Here is a 22,657-nt window from a genome sequence, read left to right as displayed (position 1 = left end):
AATGGGAATAGGAACATACATATCGATAATTACCTTAAATGTAAATGGATTAAATGCTCCCACCAAAAGACACAGACTGGCTGAATGGATACAAAAACAAGACCCATATATATGCTATCTACAAGAGACCCACTTCAGACCTAGGGACACAGACAGACTGAAAGTGAGGGGATGGAAAAAGATATTCCATGCAAATGGAAATCAAAAGAAAGCTGGAGTAGCAATTCTCATATCAGACAAAATAGACTTTAAAATAAAGACTATTACAAGAGACAAGGAAGGACACTATATAATATCAAGGGATCGATCCAAGAAGAAGGTATAACAATTGTAAATATTTATGCACCCAACATAGGCGCACCTCAATACATAAGGCAAATACTAACAGCCATAAAAGGGGAAATCGACAGTAACACAATCATAGTAGGGGACTTTAACACCCCACTTTCACCAATGGACAGATCATCCAAAATGAAAATAAATAAGGAAACACAAGCTTTAAATGATACATTAAACAAGATGGACTTAACTGATATTTATAGGACATTCCACCCCAAAACAACAGAATACACATTTTTCTCAAGTGCTCATGGAACATTCTCCAGGATAGATCATATCTTGGGTCACAAATCAAGCCTTGGTAAATTTAAGAAAATTGAAATCGTACCAAGTATCTTTTCCGACCACAACGCTATGAGACTAGATATCAATTACAGGAAAAGATCTGTAAAAAATACAAACACATGGAGGCTACACAATACACTACTTAATAACGAAGTGATCACTGAAGAAATCAAAGGGGAAATCAAAAAATACCTAGAAACAAATGACAATAAAAACACGATGACCCAAAACCTATGGGATGCAGCAAAAGCAGTTCTAAGAGGGAAGTTTATAGCCATACAAGCCTACATCAAGAAACAGGAAACATCTCGAATAAACAACCTAACCTTGCACCTAAAGCAATTAGAGAAAGAAGAACAAAAAAACCCCAAGGCTAGCAGAAGGAAATAAATCATAAAGATCAGATCAGAAATAAATGAAAAAGAAATGAAGGAGACAATAGCAAAGATCAATAAAACTAAAAGCTGGTTCTTTGAGAAGATAAACAAAATTGATAAACCATTAGCCAGACTCATCAAGAAAAAGAGGGAGAGGACTCAAATCAATAAAATTAGGAATGAAAAAGAAGTAACAACTGATACTGCAGAAATACAAAGGATCATGAGAGATTACTACAAGCAACTCTATGCCAATAAAATGAATAACCTGGAAGAAATGGACAAATTCTTAGAAAAGCACCACCTTCCTAGACTGAACCAGGGAGAAACAGAAAAAATAAACAGACCAGTCACAAGCACTGAAATTGAAACTGTGATTAAAAATCTTCCAACAAACAGAAGTCCAGGACCAGATGGCTTCACAGGCAAATTCTATCAAACATTTAGAGAAGAGTTAACACCCATCCTTCTCAAACTCTTCCAAAATATTGCAGAGGGAGGAACACTCCCAAACTCTTTCTACGAGGCCACCATTACCCTGATACCAAAACCAGACAAAGATGTCACAAAAAAAGAAAACTACAGGCCAGTATCACTGATGAACATAGATGCAAAAATCCTCAACAAAATACTAGCAAACAGAATCGAAAAGCACATTAAAAGGACCATACACCATGATCAAATAGGGTTTATCCCAGGAATGCAAGGATTCTTCAATATATGCAAATCAATCAATGTGATACACCATATTAACAAACTGAAGGGTAAAAATCATATGATCATCTCAATAAATGCAGAAAAAGCTTTTGACAAAATTCAACAGCCATTTATGAAAAAAACCCTGCAGAAAGTAGACATAGAGGGAACTTACCTCAACATAATAAAGACCATTTATAACAAACGCACAGCCAACATCGTTCTCAATGGTGAAAAACTGAAACCATTTCCACTAAGATCAGGAACAAGACAAGGTTGCCCAGACTCAACACTACTATTCAACATAGTTTTGGAAGTTTTAGCCACAGCAATCAGAGAAGAAAAAGAAATAAAGGGAATCCAAATCGGAAAAGAAGAAGTATAACTGTCACTGTATGCAGATGACATGATACTAAACATTGAGAATCCTAAAGATGCTACCAGAGAACTACTAGAGCTAAACAATGAATTTGATAAAGTAGCAGGATACAAAATTAATGCACAGAAATCTCTTGCATTCCTATACACTACTGATGAAATATCTGAAAGAGAAATTAAGGAAACACTCCCATTTACCACTGCAACAAAAAGAATAAAACACCTAGCAGTAAACCTACCTAAGGAGACAAAAGACCTGTATGCATAAAAGTATAAGACACTGATAAAAGTAATTAAAGATGATACCAACAGATGGAGAGATATACCACGTTCTTGGATTGGAAGAATCAATATTGTGAAAATGACTATACTACCCAAAGCAATCTACAGATTCAATGCAATCCCTATCAAAATACCAATGGCGTTTTTCACAGAACTAGAACAAAAAATTTCACAATTTGTATGGAAACACAAAAGACCCCGAATAGCCAAAGCAATCTTAAGAAAGAAAAACGGAGCTGGAGGAATCAGGTTCCTGGACTTCAGACTATACTACAAAGATACAGTAATCAAGACAGTATGGTACTGACACAAAAACAGAAATATAGATCAATGGAACAGGATAGAAAGCCCAGAGATAAACCCATGCACGTATGGTCACCTTATCTTTGATAAAGGAGGCAAGAATATACAACGGAGAAAAGACAGCCTCTTCAATAAGTGGTGCTGGGAAAACTGGACAGCTACATGTAAAACAATGAAATTAGAACACTCCCTAACACCATACACAAAAATAAGCTCAAAATGGATTAAAGACCTAAATGTAAGGCCAGGCACTATAAAACTCTTAGAGGAACACATAGGCAGAACACTCTATGACATCAATCACAGCAAGATCCTTTTTGACCCATCTCCTAGAGAAATGGAAATAAAAACAAAAATTAAAAAATGGGACCTAATGAAACTTAAAAGGTTTTGCACAGCAAAGGAAACCATAAACAAGATGAAAAGACAACCCTCAGAATGGCAGAAAATATTTGCAAATGAAACAACAGACAAAGGATTATTCTCCAAAATATACAAGCAGCTCATGCAGCTCAATATGAAAAAAACAACCCAATCCAAAAATGGGCAGAAGACCTAAATAGACATTTCTCCAAAGAACATATAGAGAATGCCAACAAACACAAGAAAGGATCTTCAACATTACTAATCATTAGAGAAATGCAAATCAAACCTACAATGAGGTATCACATCACACCGGTCAGAATGGCCATCATCAAATAGTCTACAAACAATAAATGTGGGAGAGGGTGTGGAGAAAAGGGAACCCTCTTGCACTGTTGGTGGGAATGTAAATTGATACAGCCACTATGGAGAACAGTAGGAGGTTCCTTAAAAAACTAAAAATAGAACTACCATATGACCCAACAATCCCACTACTGGGCATACACCCTGAGAAAACCATAATTCAAAAAGAGTCATGTACCACAATGTTCACTGCAGCTCTATTTACAATAGCCAGGACATGGAAGCAACCTAAGTGTCCACTGACAGATGAATAGATAAAGAAGATGTGGCACATATATACAATGGAATATTACTCAGCCATAAAAAGAAACGAAATTGAGTTATTTGTAGTGAGGTGGATGGACCTAGAGTCTGTCACACAGAGTGAAGTAAGTCAGAAAGAGAAAAACAAATACTGTATGCTAACACATATATATGGAATCTAAAAAAAAAACTGGTTCTGAAGAACCTAGGGGCAGGACAGGAATAAAGACGCAGACGTAGAGAATGGACTTGAGGACATGGGGAGGGGGAAGGGTAAGCTGGGACGAAGTGAGAGAGTGGCATGGACATATGTACACTACCAAATGTAAAACAGATAGCTAGTGGGAAGCAGCCACATAGCACAGGAAGATCAGCTCAGTGTTCTGTGACCACCTAGAGGGGTGGGATAGGGAGGGTGGGAGGGAGACGCAAGAGGGAGGGGATAAGGGGATATATGTATACGTATAGCTGATTCACCTTGTTATACAGCAGAAACTAACACAACATTGTAAAGTAATTATACTCCAGTAAAGATGTTTAAAAAAAAAAAAAAAAAGGAGGAGCTATGCCTGATCTATGAAAATCAAAGGAACACATTTGTAGGTATTCCTTAAGAAATTAATTGATATTCAGAAAAAATCAAGGATGATCCAAAATTTTCCCTTTGCAACTTGTTTATGACATTTCTTCCATTGGGAATCCCCTGCTTATCTCAAAATAGGTATTTGATAAGCACTGAATTAGTATAGCAAACACAATTCTTTTTCTAGATTACTGTTTTCATTTTTGTAGCCTTAGCATTATTACATTTTATTATAATTTTAATGTAGTCTAAAATTTCTTTTTAACAATCTCCATTATCCTCTATATTTTACATCTTTACATTTTGGGGAGAAATGATATATTAAAATCTGTTGCTATATGAACTTATGGGCCTAAAGGGAAAGCTGAATTTCCTTTTGAAACAAAACTGTATTTTGTTAGAGGGAGAAAAAATTGATAGATTGCAAAGTTGTAAAAGATAAGTATAACATAAATCAGAGATATTTTAGGCATAGATTTAAATGACTACATAGTAAAGTGATAAGTATGTGACATATTGATGGCATTAGCAGGGACGTTGTTTTGTTTTGTAGGGTTGGTTTGCTTGTTTTATTTTAGGTTTTGTTTTGTTTTGTGGGATTTGTTTTTTTTTTTTATGGATTTCGTAAGAAGCAGACATGCAAGTAGGAGGCTTAGAACTTCAAGTGGAAATGGTGAGGGATTCCATACGGAGAAGAATGCTTGTATATTTCTAAGAACAGTGATGTGTGAGATTAGATTGAAAATTGTTTATTTGACTATTAAACCCTCTCTTTTACACATAAAATGATTGGTTAAGGTCTATTACACATTAACTTTATGTACGTTGTCCTTCAACAAATGAAAGAAGAAGGAAGAGCATCCTGGTGATCCAGGCAATGGCCAGGGATAAAGGGAGCAGAGGCCTGTGGCAGAGCTGGGACATGGTTCCGAGATCAGCAATCATGGATAATTGAGATGCAAAGAGAAGTGGGTCAGAAGTAAGCGTTAAACCAACCACACCCGATATCACAAGTGGCCACTGACACTGGTAGTGGAGGGACTGGTGAGGGAGGGTTATGACCCTCCTATGTATAGAATGAGTATTTGAGCTGTTTAATTTGACTAGTAAAGGAAAGGATGATGCCAGAAAGCAGGAGAAAACTTTGTGATATTCAAGTAACATACACTCTGATTCCATAAGTGTAAGTTGTATAAAACATTTTGACACATTTTATTGATTTGGGCTTATTAGAGTTGTCTTTGTCAACAAACAAAACAAGAAAACCCATATTGTTCATCATTGTCTCTTAGAGAATCCATCATCTTTGGGATAAATGAAATAAAGCAGGTTATTTTTCTCCTGGGGCCAGTGAGTGAGGTGAGGTGTGTGGATATACACACCCACAAACACACATAATCATATATTCTAAGATAATGTATTTTTTTCCCCACTGGTCATGTGAGTGTTCAACAGACTCACAATTTAATAGACTCACTTATGCAAGGGGTTCAAAATATTTTGGTTTTCCTTTTTTGTCTCTGACCACCTTTACTGATACCCCTTACCTCCAGTAGATCAGTCATGTGCTGTACAGCTGCAACAGTTTGCAAGTATCAAAGGAAAACTGTCACTGCTTGTTATGTCAATCATGTGTGACAAATTTTATTGCTCTCCCAAATCTGAAATTGGTCTCTATTTAACAAAGAAACGCTTCTCTGTAAACTGTCTTCTAGTTTCCATTCTTGTTCTCCGCGGCAATGATGTCCATCACTGAGAGACAGGCAGATGCGCCCCGCAGGGAACAATATCACCAACCTCTCACGTGGTAATCTTCTTCAACCTCCTTAGCTAATTAATTCTTTCATTTACTATTTGTTTTCTTTTTCAAAATATGCATGACTTCTAAATTTGAGATAATCTTATTTTGTGGAGGAATTCAGAGTTGGCCATATATCTTAATTATCCTCAACACTGAAGAAACTCTCAACAACTACAGTTTTGTTTAATTCAGCTTCTTAGTCAAGGTATTCTATTATTCAGTGATCACCTTTCTCCCTGCCCAATCTATATTTTCTTTTCAATAGAAGAGTCCTTTTCTTTCAAATGAATGGTTGAAATCTCTTACAGATATGATTTTCTCTTGGACTATTTATATGAGTCAATTCTGGACTATTTGTATTATATGAATCAATTAAATTTATGTGAATCACATTTCTAAGACTGGGATTCTCTTCTGTGATTCAATTTCCCTATAGAGCTGTAGTATCTGACAATGATTTTTTTTTTTTGTTAACTAAGATTTAAGTGCCAAGTCTCACAACTCTTGGCATATAGAAAAATGCCATTTAACTGATCACTGTCTAGTTGTCTTACTGCTACTCTGCATTCTTAACAAAAGAACTTTGGTTGGGCCGAGTCATTTTAACTCCAGTGGTGAGTTTTAGTGTCAAAGTGAATAACATGTGGTATCAGGAACAACAAAGAACAATTGGACATGATTGGATTGACAGTGCTGCCACTTGACACTTCTTACTTTCTGTTTATAAAAAATAATCTAAATTTTAAAACTTCTTTCTAATTTCCAATATTCTATAAATTTTTTCTTTGATGTCATTAGTGTGATTTTATCTTCCCATTTCAATTATATTCATTATTCTATCAATAAATAAAATATCATTGTAAAAAAAAACAAGAAGAAAAGAAAAGCTGAAAGCATTTCCTCTAAGATGAGGAACAAGACAAGGATGTCCACTCTTGCCACTTTTATTCAACATAGTTTTGGAATTCCTAGCTATGGCAATCAGAGAAGAAAAGGAAATAAAAGGAAACCAAAATGGAAAAGAAGAAGTAAAACTGTCACTGTTTGCAGGTGACATGATACTATACATAGAAGATCCTAAAGATGCTACCAGGAAACTACTAGAGGTCATCAATGAATTTGGTGAAGTTGCAGGTTACAAAATTAATACACAGAAATCTGTTGCATTTCTATACACTAACAACAAAAGATCAGAAAGAGAAATTCAAAAACAATCACATTTACCATTGCATCAAAAAGAATAAAATACCTACAAATAAAGCTACCTAAGGAGGTAAAAAACCTGTACTCAGAAAACTATAAGATGCTGATGAAAGAAATAAAAAAAAACCACAAACAGACGGAAAGATATACCGTGTTTGCAGATAGGAAGAATCAATATTCTCAAAGTGACTATACTACCCAAGGCAATCTACAGATTCAATGCAATCCCTATCAAATTACCAATGGCATTTTTCACAGAACTAGAACTAAAAATCTTAAAATTTGTATGGAGACACAAAAGACCCTGAATAGCCAAAGCAATCTTGAGAAAGAAAAACAGAGCTGGAGGAATCAGGCTACCTGACTTCAGACTATACTACAAAGCTATAGTCATCAAAATAGTATGGTACTGGCACAAAAACCAACACATAGATCAATGGAACAGGAAAGAAAGCCCAGAAATAAATCCACACACCTATGGTCAATTAATCTACGACAAAGGAGCCAAGACTACACAATGGTAGAAAGGCAGCCTCTTCAACAAATGGTGCTGGGAAAACTGAACAGGTACATGTGAAAACAATGAAATTAGATCATTCTTTAACACCATACACAAAAATAAGCTCAAAAAGGATTAAAGACCTAAATGTGAGACTGGACACTATAAAACTGTCAGAGAGGCAGAACACTCTCTGACATAAATCACAGCAATATCTTTTTCGATCCGTCTCCCAGAATAATGGAAATAAAAACAAAAATAAACAAATGGAGGGACTTCCCTGGTGGCACAGTGGTTGGGAATCTGCCTGCAAGTGCTGGGGACACAGGTTTGATCCCTAGTCTAGGAAGATCGCACATGCCGCGGAGCAACTAGGCCCGTGTGCTACAAGTACTGAGCCTCCGCTCTAGAGCCCATGAGCAACAACTACTGAGTCTGCATGCCAAAACTACTGAAGCCCACATGCCCTAGAGCCCACGCACAGCAACTACTGAGCCCACGTGCCGCAACTACTGAAGCCCATGTGCTCTAGGGCCCACGTGCCGCAACTACTGAACCTGCGTGCTGCAACTACTGAACCCTGAGCACCTAGAGCCCATGCTCCCCAACAAGAGAAGCCACAACAATGAGAAGCCCGCGCACTGCAACGAAGAGTAGCCTCCACTCATTGCAACTAGAGAAAGCCCACGCGCAGCAACAAAGACTCAATGCAGCCAAAAAAAACACAAATGGGACCTAATTAAACTCAAAAGCTTTTGCACAGCAAAGGAAACCATAAACAAAACAAAAAGACAACCCACAGATTGGGAGAAAATATTTGCAAATGATGTGACTGACAAGGGATTAGTCTCCAAAAATTACAAACAGCTCATGAGGCTGAATATCATCAAAACAAACAACCCAATCAAAAAATGGGCAGAAGACCTAAATAGACATTTCTCCAAAGAAGACATACAGATGGCCAAGAGGCACATGAAAAGATATTCAATATCACTAATTATTACAGAAATACAAATCAAAACTACAGTGAGATATCACCTCACACCAGTCAAAATGGCTATCATCAAAAAATCCACAAATAATAACTGCTGGAGAGGGTGTGGAGAGAAGGAAACCCTCCTACACACTTGGTGGGAATGTAAATTTGTACAGCCACTACGGAAAACAGTATGGAGGTTCCTTAGAAACCTAAAAATAGAGCTACCATATAATCCTGAAAATCCACTCCTGGGCATATTTCTGGAGAAATACATGGTCCAAAAGGATACATGCACCCCAATGTTCATTGCAGCACTGTTTACAGTAGCCAAGACATGGAAGTAACCTAAATGTCCAGCGAGAGAGGAATGGATAAAGATGTCTTACATATATACAATGGAATATTACTGAGCCATTAAAAAGAATGAAATAATGCCATTTACAGCAACATGGACGGACCCAGAGACTGTCATACTGAGTGAAGTAAGACAGAGAAAGAGAAATATCGTATGATATCGCTTAAATGCAGAATCTAAAAAGAAATGATACAAATTAACTTATTTACAAAACAGAAAGAGACTCAGGGACTCAGAACGAACTTACGGTTACCAGTGGGGAAGGGTGGGGGGAAGGCATAGTCAGGGAATTTGGAATTGACATGTACACAATGCTATATTTAAAGTGGATAACCGGAGCACAAGTCCCTTAGCCCGTTGGTTGGCCAGTCCGCCGACCTGGTACCCCGCGCGCCTCGGCCTTCATCGCCGTCCAACGGTCTCCTTGGCCTGAAGGGTGGCCGAGGCACTCGCCATGGTGACGTTCATCTCAGTGCAGCTGAAGAAGACCTCAGAGGTAGACCTGGCCAAGACACTGGTGAAGTTCATCCAGCAGATGTACCCGAGTGGCGCAGAGGAGCAGGCCCAGTACTGCACGGGGCGGAGGAGCTCAGCAAGCTGTGCCACACTGCGCTTGGCCGACTGCTGGACAAGCACAAGGGCGCACTCGAGACGCTGCTGAGATATTATGATCAGATCTGTTCCACTGAACCCAAATTCCCATTTTCTGAAAACCAGATCTGCTTGACATTTACCTGGAAGGATGCTTTTGATAAAGGTTCACCTTTTGGAGGATCTGTAAAATTGGCTCTTGCAAGCCAAGGTTATGAAAAGACCTGTGTGGTGTTCAGTTGTGCAGCCTTAGCTAGCCAGATTGCAGCAGAATAGAACCTGGATAATGATGAAGGATTGAAAATCGCAGCTGAGGTCTGGGCAAGATGGTGGAAGAGTAAGACGCAGAGATCGCCTTCCTTCCCACAGATACATTAGTAATACATCTACACGTGGAACTGCTCCTACAGAACACTCACTGAATGCTGGCAGAAGACATGAGACCTCCCAAAAGGCAAGAAACCCCCCACGTACTTGGGTAGGGCAAAAGAAAAAAGAAAAAACAGAGACAAAAGAATAGGGACGGGACCTGCACCAGTGGGAGGGAGCTGTGAAGGAGGAAAGGTTTCCACACACTAGGAAGCCGCTCCGCGGGCAGAGACTGCGGGTGGCGGAGGGGGGAAGCTTCGGAGCCACGGAGGAGAGCACAGCCACAGGGGTGCGGAGGGCAAAGCGGAGAGATTCCCGCACAGAGGATCGGTGCCGAGCAGCACTCACCAGCCCGAGAGGCTTGTCTGCTCACCCGCCGGGGCGGGCGGGGGCTGAGAGCTGAGGCTCGGGCTTCAGTTGGATCGCAGGGAGAGGACTGGGGTTGGCTGCGTGAACACAGCCTGAAGGGGTTAGCGCACCACAGCTAGCCGGGAGGGAGTCCGGGAAAAAGTCTGCAGCTGCCGAAGAGCAAGAGACTTCTTCTTGCCTCTTGTTTCACGGTGCGCAAGGAGACAGGATTCAGAGCGCCGCCTAAACGAGCTCCAGAGACGGCCGCGAGCCGCGGCTATCAGCGTGGACCCCAGAGACAGGCATGAGACGCTAAGGCTGCTGCTGCCGCCACCAAGAAGCCTGTGTGCGAGCACAGGTCACTCTCCACACCGCCCCTCCCAGGAGCCTGTGCAACCGGCCACTGCCAGGGTCCCATGAGCCAGGGACAACTTCCAAGGGAGAATGCACAGTGCGCCTCAGGCTGCTACAACGTCACACCAGCCTCTGCCGCCACGGGCTCGCCCCGCATCCGTACCCCTCCCCTCCCCCCGGCCTGAGTGAGCCAGAGCCTCCGAATCAGCTGCTCCTTTAACCCCCTCCTGTCTGGGCGGGGAACAGACGCCCTCAGGCGACCTACACGCAGAGGTGGGTCCAAATCCAAAGCTGAACCCCAGGAGCTGTGCGAACAAAGAAGAGAAAGGGAAATTTCTCCCAGCAGCCTCAGAAGCAGCGGATTAAAGCTCCACAAACAATTTGATGTACCTGCATCTGTTGAATACCTGAATAGACAACGAATCATCCCAAATTAAGGAGATGGACTTTGGGAGCAGGATATATTAATTTTTCCCCTTTTCCTTTTTTTGTGAGTGTATATGTGTATGCTTCTGGGTGAGATTTTGTCTGTATAGCTTTGCTTTCACCACTTCTAGGGTTCGGTACGTCCTTTTTTTTTTTTTTTTTTTTTTTACTTGAAAAATTTTTTTCTCTTAATAAACTTTTTCATAATAATTTTTTACTTATTTTTTATTGTAAAAAACTAAAAATTTTTTTTCTTAATAATTTTTTTCTTATTTTTTATTTTAAAAAATTAAAACTTTTTTCTTAATTTTTTTCTTACTTTTTATTATAAAAAATTAATAAATTTATTTTAAAAAATTAAAAAATTTTTTCTAAATAAATTTTTTCTTAATAATTTTTTTCTTATTTTTTATTATAATAGCTTTATTTTATTTTATTTTATCCTCTTTCTTTCTTTCTTTCTATTTTTTCTCCCTTTTAACCTGAGCTGTGTGGATGAAAGGCTCTTGGTGCTCCAGCCAGGCATCAGGGCTGTGCCTCTGAGGTGGGAGAGCCAACTTCAGGACACTGGTCCACAAGAGACCTCCCAGCTCCACGTAATACCAAACGGCAAAAATCTCTCAGAGATCTCCATCTCAAAATCAAGACCCAGCTTCACTCAACGACCAGCAAGCTACAGTGCTGGACACCCTATGCCAAACAACTAGCAAGGCAGGAACACAGCCCCATCCATTAGCAGAGAGGCTGCCTAAAATCATAATAAGGCCACACACACCCCAAAACACACCACCAGACGTGGACGTGCCCACCAGAAAGACAAGATCCAGCCTCATCCACCAGAACACAGGCACTAGTCCCCTCCACCAGGAAGCCTACACAACCCACTGAACCAACCTTAGCCAATGAGGACAGATACCAAAAACAACAGGAACTACGAACCTGCAGCCTGTGAAAAGGAGACCCCAAACACACTAAGATAAGCAAAATGAGAAGACAGAAAAACACACATCAGATGAAGGAGCAGGGTCAAAACACACCAGACCTAACAAATGAAGAGGAAATAGGCAGTCTACCTGAAAAAGAATTCAGAATAATGATAGTAAAGGTGATCCAAAATCTTGGAAATAGACAAAATGCAGGAAACATTTAACAAGGACGTAGAAGAACTAAAGAGGAACCAAGCTACGATGAAAAACACAATAAATGAAATTAAAAATACTCTAGAAGGGATCAATAGCAGAATAACTGAGGCAGAAGAATGGGTAAGTGACCTGGAAGATAAAATGGTGGAAATAACTACTGCAGAGCAGAATAAAGAAAAAAGAATGAAAAGAACTGAGGACAGTCTCAGAGACCTCTAGGACAACATTAAATGCACCAACATTCGAATTATAGGGGTCCCAGAAGAAGAAGAGAAAAAGAAAGGGACTGAGAAAATATTTGAAGAGATTATAGTTGAAAACTTCCCTAATATGGGAAAGGAAATAGTTAATCAAGTCCTGGAAGCACAGAGAGTCCCATACAGGATAAACCCAAGGAAAAACACGCCAAGACACATATTAATCAAACTATCAAAAATTAAATATAAAGAAAACATATTAAAAGCAGCAAGGGAAAAACAACACATAACACACAAGGGAATCCCCATAAGGTTAACAGCTGATCTTTCAGCAGAAACTCTGCAAGCCAGAAGGGAGTGGCAGGATATACTTAAAGTGATGAAGGAGAAAAACCTACAACCAAGATTACTCTACCCAGCAAGGGTGAGTCTCAAATCTGAATCTCATTCAGATTTGATGGAGAAATTAAAACCTTTACAGACAAGCAAAAGCTGAGAGAGTTCAGCACCACCAAACCAGCTTTACAACAAATGCTAAAGGAACTTCTCTAGGCAAGAAACACAAGAGAAGGAAAACACCTACAATAACAAACCCAAAACATTTAAGAAAATGGGAATAGGAACATACATATCGATAATTACCTTAAATGTAAATGGATTAAATGCTCCCACCAAAAGACACAGACTGGCTGAATGGATACAAAAACAAGACCCATATATATGCTGTCTACAAGAGACCCACTTCAGACCTAGGGACACAGACAGACTGAAAGTGAGGGGATGGAAAAAGATATTCCATGCAAATGGAAATCAAAAGAAAGCTGGAGTAGCAATTCTCATATCAGACAAAATAGACTTTAAAATAAAGACTATTACAAGAGACAAGGAAGGACACTATATAATATCAAGGGATCGATCCAAGAAGAAGGTATAACAATTGTAAATATTTATGCACCCAACATAGGCGCACCTCAATACATAAGGCAAATACTAACAGCCATAAAAGGGGAAATCGACAGTAACACAATCATAGTAGGGGACTTTAACACCCCACTTTCACCAATGGACAGATCATCCAAAATGAAAATAAATAAGGAAACACAAGCTTTAAATGATACATTAAACAAGATGGACTTAACTGATATTTATAGGACATTCCACCCCAAAACAACAGAATACACATTTTTCTCAAGTGCTCATGGAACATTCTCCAGGATAGATCATATCTTGGGTCACAAATCAAGCCTTGGTAAATTTAAGAAAATTGAAATCGTATCAAGTATCTTTTCCGACCACAATGCTATGAGACTAGATATCAATTACAGGAAAAGATTTGTAAAAAATACAAACACATGGAGGCTACACAATACACTACTTAATAACGAAGTGATCACTGAAGAAATCAAAGGGGAAATCAAAAAATATCTAGAAACAAATGACAATGGAGACACGACGACCCAAAACCTATGGGATGCAGCAAAAGCAGTTCTAAGAGGGAAGTTTATAGCCATACAAGCCTACATCAAGAAACAGGAAACATCTCGAATAAACAACCTAACCTTGCACCTAAAGCAATTAGAGAAAGAAGAACAAAAAAACCCCAAGGCTAGCAGAAGGAAAGAAATCATAAAGATCAGATCAGAAATAAATGAAAAAGAAATGAAGGAGACAATAGCAAAGATCAATAAAACTAAAAGCTGGTTCTTTGAGAAGATAAACAAAATTGATAAACCATTAGCCAGACTCATCAAGAGAAAAAGGGAGAAGACTCAAATCAATAGAATTAGAAATGAAAAAGGAGAAGTAACCACTGACACTGCAGAAATACAAACGATCATGAGAGATTACTACAAGCAACTCTATGCCAATAAAATGGACAACCTGGAAGAAATGGACAAATTCTTAGAAAATCGCTGCTAAGCATTATCAGTTTGCTAGTGGTACCTTTTTGCATATTAAAGAGACGGTTTTATCTGCCGTGAATAGAGAGCATACTGTGGACATATCTCCAGATACCATCGGGACCCTCAGTCTTATCATGCTGGCACAGGCCCAAAAAGTATTTTTTTTAAAAGCCACTAGAGATAAAATGAAAGGTGCCATCATAGCTTAACTGGCTAATCAGGCTGCAGATTATTCTGGTGATCCTTTAAACAGTGTCAGTACAAAGATACTCTCCCCAAGTATTTTTATTTCCAGGAGGTGTTTCCTGTCTTGGTTGCAAAGCACTGTATCATGCAGGCCTATGCTGAGTATCACCAGTCTATCCTGGCAAAACAGCAGAAGAAATGTGGAGAAGAGATTGCAAGGTTACAGCATGCAACAGAATTGATTAAAACAGTGACATCTCGCTATGATGAATATGTCAACGTGAAGGAATTGTCTGACAAAATCAACCATGCCCTTACTGCAACAAAGAAGGATAATGACTTCACTTATCACGATCGAGTTCCAGACCTTAAAGATCTAGACCCTACTGGCAAAGCCACACTTGTGAAATCTACGCCAGTCAATGTGCCCATCAGCCAGAAATTCACTCATCTGTTTGAGAAGATGGTTCCTGTGTCAGTGCAGCAGTCTTTGGCTGCCTATTATCAGAGTAAGCTGATTTAGTTAACAGATCAATTGCTCAAATGAGAGAAGCCACCACTTTGGCAAATGGAGTGTTAGCTTCACTTAATCTTCCAGCAGCAATTGAAGATATATCTGGAGATACTGTACCTCAGTCTATATTGACTAAGTCCACATCTGTGATTGAAAAGGGAGGCATTCAGACTGTTTATCAGCTGATCAAAGAGCTACCTGAACTTCTACAAAGAAATAGAGAAATCCTAGACGAGTCATTAAGACTGATGGATGAAGAAGAAACAACTGACAATGATTTAAGAGCAAAATTCAAGGAACGCTGGCAAAGGACGCCATCCAATGAACTCTATAAGCCTTTAAAAGCAGAGGGAAGCAACTTCAGAACTGTTTTGGATAAAGCTGTGCAAGCAGATGGACAGGTGAAAGAGCGTTACCAGGCTCACCAGGACACCACTGCACTTCTTTGTAAGCCGGAGCCGGAGCTGAATGCTGCCATCCCGTCTGCTAAACCGGCGAAGACCATGCAGGACAGCGAGGTTGTAAATGTCTTAAAATCCTTACTGACAAATCTTGATGAAGTAAAGAAGGAAAGAGAGGGGCTGGAGAATGACCTGAAATCAGTGAATTTTGACATGATGAGCAAAATTTTGACTGCTCTGGCTCAAGGTGGTGTGATAAATGAAGAAGCTATTTCTGTTACTGAACTGGATCAAATCTATGGGGGTCTTACAACTAAAGTCCAAGAATCTCTAAAGAAACAAGAAGGACTTCTTAAAAATATTCAGGTCTCACACCAGGAATTTTCAAAAATGAAACAGTCTAACAATGAAGCTAATTTAAGAGAAGAACTTTTGAAGGATTTAGCTGCTGCGTATGACAACTTTGTTGAACTTGTAGCTAATTTGAAGGAGGGCACAAAGTTTTACAATGAGCTGACTGAAATACTCGTCAGGTTCTAGAACAAATGCAGTGATATAGTGTTTGCACGGAAGACAGAGAGGGATGAACTCTTAAAGGACTTGCAACAAAGCATTGCCAGAGAACCCAGTGCTCCTTCAATTCTTACACCTGCGTATCAGTCCTCTCCAGCAGGGGGACACAAGCCAACACCTCCAACTCCAGCGCCAAAAACCAAGCCGCCTACTAAGCCTCAGCCCCCAGCCCGGCCTCCACCCCCTGTGCTTCCAGCAAATCAAACTCCTCCTGCTACTGCTCCAGCTTCAGCTCCAGCTCCAGCGAGTACTGGGACCACTGCACCAGCTCCATCACAAACTCCTGGTTCAGCTCCTCCTCTGCAGGCCCAGGGACCCCCGTACCCCACCTATCCAGGGTATCCTGGGTATTGCCAAATGCCCATGCCCATGGGCTATAATCCTTATGCATACGGCCAGTATAATATGCCATATCCGCCAGTGTATCACCAGAGCCCTGGACAGGCTCCGCACCCAGGACCCCAGCAGCCTTCATACCCCTCCCCTCAGCCACCACAGCAGCCTTACTATCCACAGCAGTAATATGTCAGCTCAGAAGCTCAGCTGGTTCAGCTCAAAGGGAAAGAAATACAAACCCTGCAATAAGTGTACTAAACCCTTTGCTCTGGTTAATATAACGTACTCTAATGTACTGAATGCAGTGTATAATTTCTGTCTGCGGCTAGAAGTTGTGCCCCAGTTCCACATTTGATTGCACATGGGCCATTTGCTGCTGTTGCAGTATAAAGACTAATTATAATAGGATTTGAAATAAATTACATTACAGTTCATAAAAGCTGAAAATGAGAAATTAAACCCACAAGTGAAACGTTTGAAATTATTATACTTATGTCTACGTAAGACATGACTGGAACATCAGATGCTTACAATGATGGTTTCAGTACTGATATTCAAGAAAACTAAGTTATCTTTCTCTTTTGGCTTGTTGATTTGGTTTAATTTTCATTATGCTATTTTGCATAATCAAAACATTGTAAATCTTATAATTTAAAAATAAATTCCTTAAGAACAGTTAAAAAAAATAAAATAAAATAAAATGGATAACCGACAAGGACCTACTGTATAGCACAGGGAACTCTCCTCAATATTATGTAACAACCTAAATGGGCAAAGAATTTGAGAAAGAATAGATACGTGTATGGGTTTGCCAAAAAGTTTGTTAATTTTTTTCCGTAAGATGGCTCTAGTAGCGCTTACCTGTCTTTAACTTCATTCGAAACAATTTTGTTAGATTGTATTCTGACAGCTGTCATAGCAGCATGCATTTAAAAAAACTTAGCAAAATTGGTGAATTTTGGGGTAGCCATTTTAATACTGAAGATGGAAGAAAAAAGCAACATTTTTGGCATACTATGCTTTATTTCAAGAAAGGTAAAAATGCAACTGAAATGGAAAAAAAGATTTGTGCAGTATATGGAGAAGGTGCTGCGACTGATCAAACACATCAAAAGTGGTTTGCAAAGTTTTGTGCTGGAGATTTCTCAGTAGATGATGCTCTACAGTCAGGTAGACCAGTTGAAGTTGATAGTGATCAAATTGAGACAGTAACTGAGAAAAATCAAAGTTATACCACATGGGAGATAGCCAACATACTCAAAATATCCAAATCAAGCAAAGAAAATCATTTGCACCAGCTTGGTTATGTTAATCCCTTTGATGTTTGGGTTCCACATAAGCTAAGCAAAAAAAACCTTCCTGACCATATTTCCACATGCAATTCTCTACTTAAACATAATGAAAACGTTCCATTTTTAAAACAAATTGTGACGGGAGATGAAAAGTGGATAGTGTACAATAATGTGGAACGGAAGTGATCATGAGGCAAGTGAAATAAACCACCAACCACACCAAAGGCCAGTTTTCATCCAAAGAAGGTGATGTTGTGTATATGGTGGGATTGGAAGGGAGTCCTCTATTATGAGCTCCTTCCTGAAAACCAAACGACTAATTCCAACAAGTACTGCTCCCAATTAGACCAACTCAAAGCAACACTTGAGGAACAGCATCCAGAATTACTAACAGAAAACGCATCATCCTCCATCAAGATAACACAAGACCGCATGTTTCTTTGATGACCAGGCAAAAACTGTTACAGCTTGGCTGGGAAGTTTTGATTCATCCACCGTATTCACCAGACAGTGCACCTTCGGATTTCCATTTATTTTGGTCTTTACAAAATTCTCTTAATGGAAAAAATTTCAATTCCCTGGAAGACTGTAAAAGGCACCTGGAACAGTTCTTTGCTCAAAAAGATAAAGTTTTGGGAAGATGGAATTATGAAGTTGCCTGAAAAATGGCAGAAGGTAGTGGAACAAAATGGTGAATGCATTGTTCAATAAAGTTCTTGGTGAAAATGAAAAATGTGACTTATTTTTACTTAAAAACTGAAGGAACTTTTTGGCAACCCAGTATATGTATAACTGAAGCACTTTGCTGTACACCTGAAACCATCACAACATTGTTAATCAACTATACTCCAATATAAAATAAATGTTAAAAAAAATCAGTACTGAATCAATACTCTGGCTCAGAGATACTCTAACTGATCCCAGAAACCAAGTAAAGGAGATGCAGGCATCCTAAAAATTCAAGGATGGGTATTAGTAAAGAAGGAAACACTTGAACTTGGTATTATGTGGACCATCTATATGGCCTAAACATATGTGGAAATACATCTATGTATCTGGATATGACTGTAGTGAAGTCTAGACAATCATCCAAATAATCCAGATCCCCAAAAGAAAGGCCAGGATTTTAGACTTGATGTATCCACATTAATTCACTAGATATGTATAAACACACAGTTTACTTTGCCTCGGGCTGCAGCTGTACAGTGGAGAGAAACAGACTTTGGATCAGTGTACTTCACCCATCCAATTCCCTTGAACATCTACTGTCCTTAATATGTACACATGTAGCCAAGTCTATCACCTATACAGTCAAAGTGAAGTGGAAGGTGGATATAGTTATATACAGATAATGCAGATTAAAAAGTATGCTGGCAGGGAGATCAGCTCAGTGCTTTGTAACCAGCTAGAAGGGTGGGATAGGGAGGGTGGGAGGAAGGGAGACGCAAGAGGGAAGAGATGTGGGGATATATGTATATGTATAACTGATTCACTTTGTTATATAGCAGAAACTAACACACCATTGTAAAGCAATTATACTCCAATAAAAGCGTTAAAAATAAATTTAAAAAATACCTAACCCTTAAAAAATAGATATAGCCATCACCTGACATGGCATAATATTAATAATCAAACAAAATAAAAAACCTACATGGATAATTTAAAAAAAAATAGTATGCTGGGGGGAAACTGGGGTGAGAGTTGGGGGAAAGGCAAGGACAGGAAGAGAGGAAGTGTTGGTTTTCAGGACCTAAGCAAACTGTCCCAATCAAATTATCTGGGCAATTGTTCAACTTGCAACTCTCTTTGTCCTGTACTGACAAAATTCATATGTATATACAGGCTTGGCTTAAGGAATATGGAATGTCATTAACTTTTCAGTGGGCTGATGAACATATATTTGAGAATCCTGTTTTCTCTTCAGAATTTTGCCTCATTGTTTAAGTACTTAATTGTCACTCTGAATATGCTGTGGATTCTGTTTTCACCAGCTCTCAAAGAGCTAGGATGTATAAATTATTAGTGAAATGCATGCATATAAGGGTTCTATCATTTTCAAATTGTAAGGAAAACTGTAGTCTCCTGTCTTTGGATGTTCCAGACACCTGCCCCTGCCATCACTGACATCTTACTCTTCCCTCCCCAAAATGGAAAATCATCTCATTCAGAAAGGCCCCACGTATTCAGAAATGCCAGCTGGGAGTTGTCACTTTTTATTTCTAAGCAGCACCCCTCACCATTCACGGTGCTAATATTCCACAGAAGTGTGTGGCATTGGCCCATGGAAAGAATGTTAGCTGGGCCCTCCTCAATCTCCTGTATTAGTTGGTCTCTGGGACTGAAACTCTCACCTGTACTTGTAGAAAGTCTGGGTAAATTAAACTTTTGTCAAACTGACAACATGAAAGGAATTTGTGTACTTTCAGCTGGACTTGTCAAAGTCTTAAGTTATGAGAAATGGAAGTTGAGCCCGTGGCTGAGGTGATTTTTTAGTTCCTTTCAGCTCTACAAATCTATAAAAAAGGAGGCAATGAAGCCTTGAATCTGGGCTCAGCCATTTCTTAAATGTATGCGTTGGTCAAACTGTTTAGTCTTTCATACCTCACTTTTCTCATCAATCCAATGGGGATAATAAATTCCTCATAAGGTTGATGTGGTGATTAAAGGGATAATTTACGTGCCGCTCTCAGCACAGTGTCTGGTATAGGGCAACATCTCAATAAGCCTTGGGCCTGAAAACAATGATGCTCAGTAATTAGGCTGATCATGACACCCTGAAACCTCTTTTCGTGCAGTGGAGGGGGCAGAAGATGTGTCAGATGCTTCAACATTACGATCCCATTTTAAGCTTCATGACAACTCTCACATTAGTATAATTGCCCCAAGAAGCCCCACATTATTGATGACAAGACAGACGCCAAGGGATCTGGGGAGACTTGCCCTCAAGGACCCAGCCAGTAAAGGAGCTGGATTCTAGTCCATTTCTCATCCCAAAGTCTTGGCCCCTCCATCATGCCACCTCTTTGCAGCAGGACTCACTGCTGGAAGGCTGAGGAGTCTAGTCCCAGGTTCCTGGCTCTCCCCCATGTGGTGTTGGGTAAACCCCTTTCAAGCCTTGCTCATTCCCTGCCTCATTACCCAAGGAATCTAAGTCAGGAAATACTTTACTTTCTTCATCCAGAAAATCTGGATGATTCTACCTGCCTTACCCACTTCCCATGCATGTTTGGAGGCTCTTTCTCAAGAGACGTAGTGCATGGGAAAGTGCTGTAAAACTTCACTTAGTATAAGGTGGTAGTATTAACGTGTGGATTCTATCAGCTGCCTCAACTGGAAATTATCAGATTCCATTAAGTTATGACCTAACCACTAGGAACACTTCTAGTTTTGCACAATTTCAATTCATTTCAGATGTGGTCCTGCATGAAAAAAAACAGACAGTGGAGAAAAAAGTAGTAATTTACTATAAACACACAGGAGGCAAACCAGACCTCATGATGGCCATAAAATCCTCTCCATTTAGGCCAAACTGACAAGTGCTAAGAAGCCCATTATGATGGAGACAGCTGTTAGGCAATCTCTTCTTTTGGCAAGGATGTTAGCTATGAATGAAATAGTCACTCATCTGGTTATTTCCAAATGGCCAGGTGTTTGGCATGGAGGAGAACCAGCCAGACACAGGCACGGAGGCTTCCTCTTCTAGCCTAGTGCAGCTTGGATGGATGAGGAGCTGAGAACACTTCACTCTTCTGCCTCTTTCCCATTCCAGTTTATTGTGACAGGTGTTCATTCTTTCAGACCAAGAAAAACAATAGTAACTGTACTTACTTTCTTATTATATTAAGTCCTTTACATAATCATTTCATTTAATTCTCCCAACAATACTAAGTGGCAGGTACACCCCCATTTTACAGATAAATTCTGCCCTTCCATCCACTTATATTCCTTTGCTACCTGCTTCATAGAGTTTCTCAAACCTACCCACACAAACCCCAACACACAGGCTCAGTGTCTCAAGTTCTCTTATCAAAACCCGCCCCCCACCAATTTTTTCTTGATCTGCTGAACTTATCTACCCATGTTATAAAGCATAGCTAATATTCAAAATGTTTTCCTCCCTTCCAACATAGGTTTTTGTTTTTCTAAGGAATTGTCTAAAAGAGTTATAAGCATCAGCAAGCAGGGCTTGTGGAAGTAAAGGAGGGAAGAAAGGAGGTGCTGCCTTCCAGATACCCCTAAAATAATAGCACCTACTTTACCTACACATGAAGCTGGTCCTACCTATGGAGTGGTGGCTAGCTAGTAAGGGTTCCACAATCAGAATGTCTAGAGGAGTGAGACACCTATGATCAGGATGACTGTAAGGAGAGCTTGTGGAAGAAAAGGAGCACGTCTCACCTACAGGCATTGAACGTAGGTTCAGTGTTCTAAAATTCAGTGTCAGACAAACCGAAGTCATCCATGAGCTGGATCAGGCTCACTAGTACCTCCCTCCCCAGGGGAAATTAACCCGTTGCCTGGCCACCAAAACTTTCCCTCAGGCAAGCTTACAACCTTCCCCAAATGCAGCTTGCTACTTTTACTACTCACAGAGATTTAGAAACAACCAAAAACTGGAAAAGAGAAATCAGTTGTCACTTTGGAGAGATTCCCGCCTGTGATATAGCAGGTGTGGATGACATTTCTTTGTGTGTTGTCCTGGAGGCAAGTGGAAGACGAAAGAATTGTTATAAATTGTTAATGAGCCACACTAACAGCTCTCCATCTCCAAGTGCTTACCATGGACCAGGTTATCTCATTTAAACCTCACAACAATCATGCAAGGTAGAAATTATCCCACATTTTACAAATGACAAAACTGATTCTCAAAGAGTAACTTGCCCATATCTCTTAGCTAGAAAGTTGAATCCCTGACTTATGCAAAGTCTATGATCTTTCCTGAAAGCTACAACAACTAAAAGTGGGATTTGGTCCT

At 39.7% G+C, this 22,657-nt stretch overlaps 1 long non-coding RNA gene and 1 pseudogene across 2 annotated transcripts in view; one reads left to right on the top strand and one right to left on the bottom strand.

The window, feature by feature from the left end:
- LOC309626775 overlaps window positions 1–22,657 on the bottom strand; it is a 296,161-nt gene that overhangs the window by 232,433 nt on the left and 41,071 nt on the right. The gene's annotated exons all lie outside the window — the stretch shown is intronic.
- On the top strand, window positions 9,504–17,054 carry LOC309625839 (programmed cell death 6-interacting protein-like; annotated as a pseudogene). Its single transcript, XR_014249434.1, has 2 exons — window positions 9,504–9,955; window positions 14,398–17,054. The product of XR_014249434.1 is annotated as a programmed cell death 6-interacting protein-like (transcript).

Source organism: Balaenoptera borealis (genome assembly GCF_965194805.1).
Source record: "Balaenoptera borealis genome assembly, chromosome: 3".
NCBI lineage: Eukaryota > Metazoa > Chordata > Mammalia > Artiodactyla > Balaenopteridae > Balaenoptera > Balaenoptera borealis.
Note: the sequence above shows the minus strand (reverse complement) of the source record. Positions and strands in the feature narration are given on the sequence as shown.